Below are 7,153 nucleotides of genomic sequence, written 5' to 3' on the forward strand. Positions count from 1 at the left end.
GGGTTCCGGATCAATAAGATTTTGCTGCCAACCAGCTGACTAATTAGGACCCAATAATATTTTAAATTTTAAGGTTCAACTTTATAATATGAAAGTGTTTGTCATTCTAATAATAAAACTGATTGTATGGCCATTTTATATCAGTATATACGTACGTGTTTAGATTGTTATTTATTTTTTATTTTGTACAGAGACATATAAATATATATTGAAAGCTTCATATTAATTAAATCATCAATATATACTATTTTCTATCAAAAAAATAAAATATGTCAACCTAGCATGCTATTAACATGTTCATTTGGATGATCTTGGCATGACGAAACCTAACAAGCAATTTACCTACTATGCTACAAAGTATCAAGGTTGTGACAACAAGAAGTTGAACCGAGCTATATATATAATGTCGAATGTCTTCTGTAGTATAGCTTATTTTCCTCACAACATACTTGTGGCAGTACCAATATACAAAAATCATTTAAAAAAAAAAATGAGATATTGGTGTGAACCAAAGGCCATATATACATGCATCCCATCTCCTAAATTATTGAATCATATATCCAGATCGATCGGGAACTGACATATATACTCCTTATTAATTGTAAGTACCTATTGTTGTTGTTGTTCTTTTATTAACGGGAGCTGGTGCTGGATATATATATATATATATATATATATATATAGAGAGAGAGAGAGAGAGATGGGCTATGGTGCATTACAATGCATAGGCCATGGTGTGCATTGGATCATAAATCACCGATTCAAAGTCCAAATGACCGATCCAAACCGTTCATCTTGTTCTCCATATTAATATGTGCTTGGAGACCAAATTTTACATTTTTTGGAATTTGTTTACTATTTATTAAGCCACTTTGAAAATCGCTGATCCAACGGTGACTGTTTGGAACAGTAAAATCAGAAGCCACCGTTGGATCAGCGATTTTCAAAGTGGCTTAATAAATAGTAAAAAAATTCAAAAAAATGTAAAATTTGATCTCCAAGCACATATTAATATGGAGAACAAGATGAACGGTTTGGATCGGTCATTTGAACTTTGAATCGGTGATTTATGGTCCAATGCACACCATGGCCTATGCATTGCAATGCACCATAGCCCATCTCTCTCTCTCTATATATATATATATATATATATGAGTAGAACTAGGGTGCTCTTAAGCTCACCAAAGTTTTGGTGAGCTTAACTCTAAAACTCATCAAATTAATTTCAAATGACGAATCCGAACCGTTGAAACCCGCTTACCTTATGTGTGATGCATCTACATGTTAAATTTTTAAACATTCGAATTAATTTAGTATAAAGTCAAGAGATCAAAATTAGAAGGTTAATAAATTAATTTTAGTGCATTCATTTTTTGAACGTTTTTTGACCGCTTGACTTTATACTAAATTAATTTGAATGTTTAAAAATTTCACATGTAGATGCATCACACGTAAGGTAGGCGGGTTTCAACGGTTCGGATTCGTCATTTGAAATTAATTTGATGAGTTTTAGAGTTAAGCTCACCAAAACTTTGGTGAGCTTAAGAGCACCCTAGTTCTACTCTATATATATATATATATATATATATATTAATTTGCTTTTGTATGCTGGCAAGCTTTAATTATTGTACCTCTAATTACCAATAAATAGATTAATTACTGTATTTTGGATTAGTTGTATAGCTTTAATTCCAATTAAATATATATATAGAGAGAAAGTATGGCTAATGTCATAACGTTATAATTTCAACCTAAGTTATAACGAGTCAATTTTTTAGATTTCAAAGTCCGAATAACCGATCCGAACCGTTCATCTTGTTCTCCATATTAATATGTTTTTGGAGATCAAATCTTAGATTTTTTTTTAAATTGTTTACTATTTTTTTAGATTTATTGAAAATCGATGTTTTCAGACAAATCTGGACCATAAAAAACAGTGATTTTCAATAAATCTAAAAAAATAGTAAAAATTTTATAAAAATGTAAAATTTGGTCTCCAAATATATATTAATATGAAGAACAATATTAACGGTTTGAATCGGTTATTTGGACTTTGAATTTGGTAATTTATAGTCCAATGTACAAAAGAGGTTATACATTGCAACTCTATTATATATTATACCTCTAATTACCAATATATTAGATGTATTCTTTTGTTTAGTTGTATAGCTTTAATTCCAATTAATTAAAACCATGGTTTTTGCCATTTAATTAATTTTCAGAGAACATGGCGGTGTTGCAGGCTGACGTCGACCATCGGCCTCGATCGATCAAAGAAGGATCATGGATAATTTGGGTATTAATATTGATATTCACAATGCTGGAGAGTAAATTTAATAATTTCATGCATCCTTACATGCATAGAAGCTTTTAAAATTATGTATATATGCTGTACTAATTATTTCAATTATATATCGTTATCTGAATGAACATTCTGCTTATGTACATTTCAGAATTGAAAAGTTAAAACGACGTGAAATTACTGCAAAATCCGAATGTGGCGTACTGATCAACAAAGACATTCCCGGCGTTCTAATAATATTACAACTGTGTTTCTCAAGTTCCGACAAAGTTAAAAAAATATATCGATATTCACTCTGCAGGAGAGTAAGTTTACTAATTACATGCATAGAAACTTTTAAATTATGTATACGCTGCATTAATTATTTTAATAATCTGAATGAATATCCTGCTTATACACTTCAGAATTGAAAGGCCAAAAAGACCTGGAATTACTTCAGTCATCCCGGCATTCTAATATGACAACTATGTTTCTCAGGATCTGGTAAAGTTTAAGAAGATTGCTCAATTGTATGACATAATTAAATTATACATGACTATGAAGCTTTCTCAATAAAAAATGTTCAAAGTTCTGATTAATGGATGCTCACACTATGAAGACAGACAGCCAAAAATTAACATAGGCGGCAAAAGACCGAAATATCAGCTTACTGGCACTCACCAGTATACTGCGACAACCCTTATTGTATCATTTCTACTTTTTTCTACTTAGATTTTTTCCTTTCATAGGCTCATCTTCTGTACTGAACCAATTGTATCTTATTTCAAAATTGAGATACTATTATTTTGTAACTCTATTAGTTGATCAATCAAATGAGGGCTTCACCCTTATATTTTCTCAAAATGTATAGTTCGTGTGGCTCGTTGAAATAAGCACCTGCTGGCTATTGCAGTCCAACTACAAGAGAAGCAAAGCAGATTTTTTTTTTTTTTTTTTTGTTAAATGGATAAAATGTATTAAATCTTTCTTTCCGAATAACTCAGGCCAGGACATAAATTTCATTATATTGTGAATAATTTTTTATTTTCCTTGTACATATTATGTACATAAATATTATCGTATTTTTAATTTTTAACTTTTAATTTTCCTTGTACATATTTTGAAATAAAACATAATGTAAAATATTGTTAATAATTTTCAACTTGTGTAATGTAATTTGTTCAAGAAAATATTTTTTCTCAAAAATAAAATATATTATCTTTTTAATATAAAAATTAGAAATATAATCATATATGTAACTATCGACCATATACTATACTCAATACTCGCAGTGGCGAGGCAAGAATTGAGTCAAGAGTAGGCAAAAATCAAGTCTGGGTTCGAATAAATTGACGAGTTTGGGTTCAAATAACAGACAATTTAAATAAAAGGTAAAAGTTTTGGCTTGTTATTGTTACAAAACTCATACTATATGAGTATGAAGATAAGTAGAGGGAAAATTATGCAAATATGAAATAATCTCATTAAGAAAAGGAACAAGAAAGACATCAGCCTAAACTAGCAAAAATATACTTCCTAATTAATACACCAAGTCGGACAATTGTACAATTGTTCTTTTGTATGTTGGGGATATATATACATTAATATTTATACATTCGGCCGGACATGGTTTATTATGAATCAATTCATATTTTCAGAACAATACACTACACCATACATATACCAGGTCCATTAAATATTTATAATGCTTAAATCTTTTTTCTCTGAGCCATACTATCTTCTTCCCCAAGTTCCTTCCGCTTACTATTTTCACACTTATATTTCCTCCCAAATTCAATCGACTCACCATGAAAAAAGATAGAATTTGCCCAGCCAGAGATAGGAAAGACCATTTTCTAAGGGTAGGCAAGTCTTTAATCATATTCAAATCCACTGAAAAAAAAAAAAATTCCATGGATAGGCAGCTACCTTCCCTTGTAGAAGAGTGGCTTCCTCACTGAATACTCATGTCGGCGTGGACTGCGTCCATACAACATTACTGATCAAACGCAGCCCTGTTTTCATGATTCTACCTTTTCTTAGGGGTGTATATGAAAGGAGGAATTTAATTTTACCCTTTATTTATTATTCAACCTTTTCTCAAGGATGTAAGTAAAAGAATTGTAATATTACTGCGGTACACGTACCGCTTGCATGCATAAACTTCAAACAGTTAATTTATCGCGGAGTACGGAGCAAGCAGATATAAAGCTTGAGAAGAGCTAAGAAACCCATATTTGGTTATCATAATTTGTAAATGAAAGCTAAGAAAGCTAAAGGAAAAGGTATAAGAGCCTTAAACTAAGAAAGCTAAAGGAAAAGGTATAAGAGCCTTAAGTTCTAATCAGAAGATTAAAATTCGAACAAAAGGAGACTAAATGATGTGATCTTAATCTGAGCTAAAGAATCAGTATTCGACAAGATTAAGTAACTAAAGAACCTAAAAAAAATAGGAGACTTAATCATTTTGCCTAACATCTCCATACAAGCTTATGAATACCCCTTCCGTTTTTTTTTTTTATTGGTTCGAAAACAGCCTGGTCGTGCCCTCTTAAGAAATTGAATTATCCCCTTAAATGTTACGCCCGTTTTTCATTTCAAACTTTCATATACACTTTGTGTTAGATTTCATTTGTCTATATATTCTCCTTCATTTTATCGCTCCGATCCAAAAAGTCTTAACCAACCTACTTTCAAATGCTTCTCTTTTTATTCAAATGGAAAATATCACTCTATAAGGAGTAATAAATCAGATCTGACAGAGGAGGAAGACTGTGCTCATTGGCGTTGGGCAGCAGGTGGTAATTCTACGGCATCATCTCTTTATAATGTTATCATCTCTGCTGGTAAGATTGGCTGGAAATTTATATAGCTCTGGATTGCACCTGCGCCTTCTAAGGTGAAGATTTTCACCTATTTTCTGTTACAGGACAGAATTCTTACTCACGAGGAATGCAGAGGAGAGGTATGAAGTATGAACTGTGATATGCAGTGTGTTATGTGTCCCGGCTACACTATTGAATCATCTCAACACCTATTCTTCGAATGTCCTAATGCATTGGAGAGGTGTGGGGTAGGTGTCACAATCTTTACCAACATGCATCAACTGTCACAGAGACATGGTCGGCTTCAATTCAAGTTGTTAGTCATGCAAGAAGGCAAAGTAGGCAGCAATTAATGGGCAACTGCGTTCATGGCAGTTCTATGGTCGTTGTGGAGGCAAAGAAATGAATATATCTTTCGAGGGGCTAAATTAATTACCAGCAGTAGTTGTGGTGAACAGGGCAAGGAAGGATGCGGTATTGTGTAGTCGTTACTGTGGTAAGAGGGGTGTTGGCATGAAGTATGAAGGTTTTGGAAGAACTTCAAGAGCGGATCATGTTGATGCTATAGCAGATCAAAACTTGTAATACATTAGATAACATTTATTAATATAACCTTGGTACCATCTATCAAGTTTTCAAAAAAAAAAAAAAAAAGGAGTAATAACTAATAAATCCATCCAGGAGAAATAAATTCTTAGTATTTTAATATTTTTTGAAATAGGAGGGCATAATAGGGTATTGTCTAACTACTATTTCACTAGTAGTAATACTCACTCATTTCAATTTGAAAACACATTTATGCTGCACAAAAATGAATTTCCTGACCAAAAAATTAACAACACCTCAGCCATGAGTTTCATCCAAAGCTAAATACGTTCATAAAATGCTCTCCCTCAGTCAGAGAGAAGCACCTATACTAATTAAAAAACTAGTTGTCGAGGGGCAATGACAAACTAAAAGCACACCAAAAACATTCACAATACAAAAGGCCATTTTTGGAAACTAAAAGCAAGTAAATTAGGATTAAGCTAGCAAGCTCCTTGCATTACAAAACTACATACCTCTTCAGTCTTTCTTCACCTTGCATATACACATAAACAATCGTTTTAAACTTCCCCAAAATTTAGTTCTAATGTTAGATGGCTGAGGAATGTCTTTATGAAGGAGCTTCTCATTGATATCGGTTGAAGTTTCATAATCCTGTTGCTCTGAGGATCGTCTGGTATATTCTAGTAATGAGCATAGCTCTACCAAAGTATCCAACTTCAGTATAATCAGTCTGAACATTAACAATTCAGGATGGTACTGCAAATTAATAATGGGTATTAGTTTTCATGAATTTTATTGACCATCTTTGTTTCTTTGACATTATTTTCGAGCAATTTCCACTTGTTGTATCTAGCCTTCTATGTTTCAAGATAAAAATATAATTTGGAGAAACGAAAATAATATGTCATAACCAAGAAGTGATTATGAATTGACCTATCATAGAGAAAGAATTCAGTGCATACCTTGCTCCAATCGGAACCGGTGTTGATGATAGTGTTGTTTTCACGATCCCAATAGAAATGTGGAGATCTTGTATGTGCAATTACTGAATAAAATTTCTTGTAATCGCACAAGCGTTCTTTCAAGAAATCAATTTGAAAGCTGCAGTTTGTTGAATTTTGCATAAGCCATACCTCGTCTGTCACATTGTCTTCAGAAAAAGTACCATCTTTGTAAAGTTCGAGCAACAAATGTAAGAATACTTGAGCATGCTCATCTTCCCATCCATATTTGTGTCGTACATCACGATAATGATGGTAATAAGATTCATTTTCACACAGGTTTTCAATTCTTCAGGCATGTACAAGCAGGATATTCAGATTCATAAAGAAATAACAAATCAAGATTTGACATTTACATTTATTTTTGGTAATGCAAAATTACGATTGCATTTCTTGCATAATTTTTTTTAATTATATAACGCGTCTATTGCTGTCTGACTCCACCCAAGTACCCAACATTAAATTCAACAAAAATATAGATAATTCTTAAAGTTATG

Source organism: Carex rostrata, chromosome 13, assembly GCF_964058835.1.
Source record: "Carex rostrata chromosome 13, lpCarRost1.2, whole genome shotgun sequence".
NCBI lineage: Eukaryota > Viridiplantae > Streptophyta > Magnoliopsida > Poales > Cyperaceae > Carex > Carex rostrata.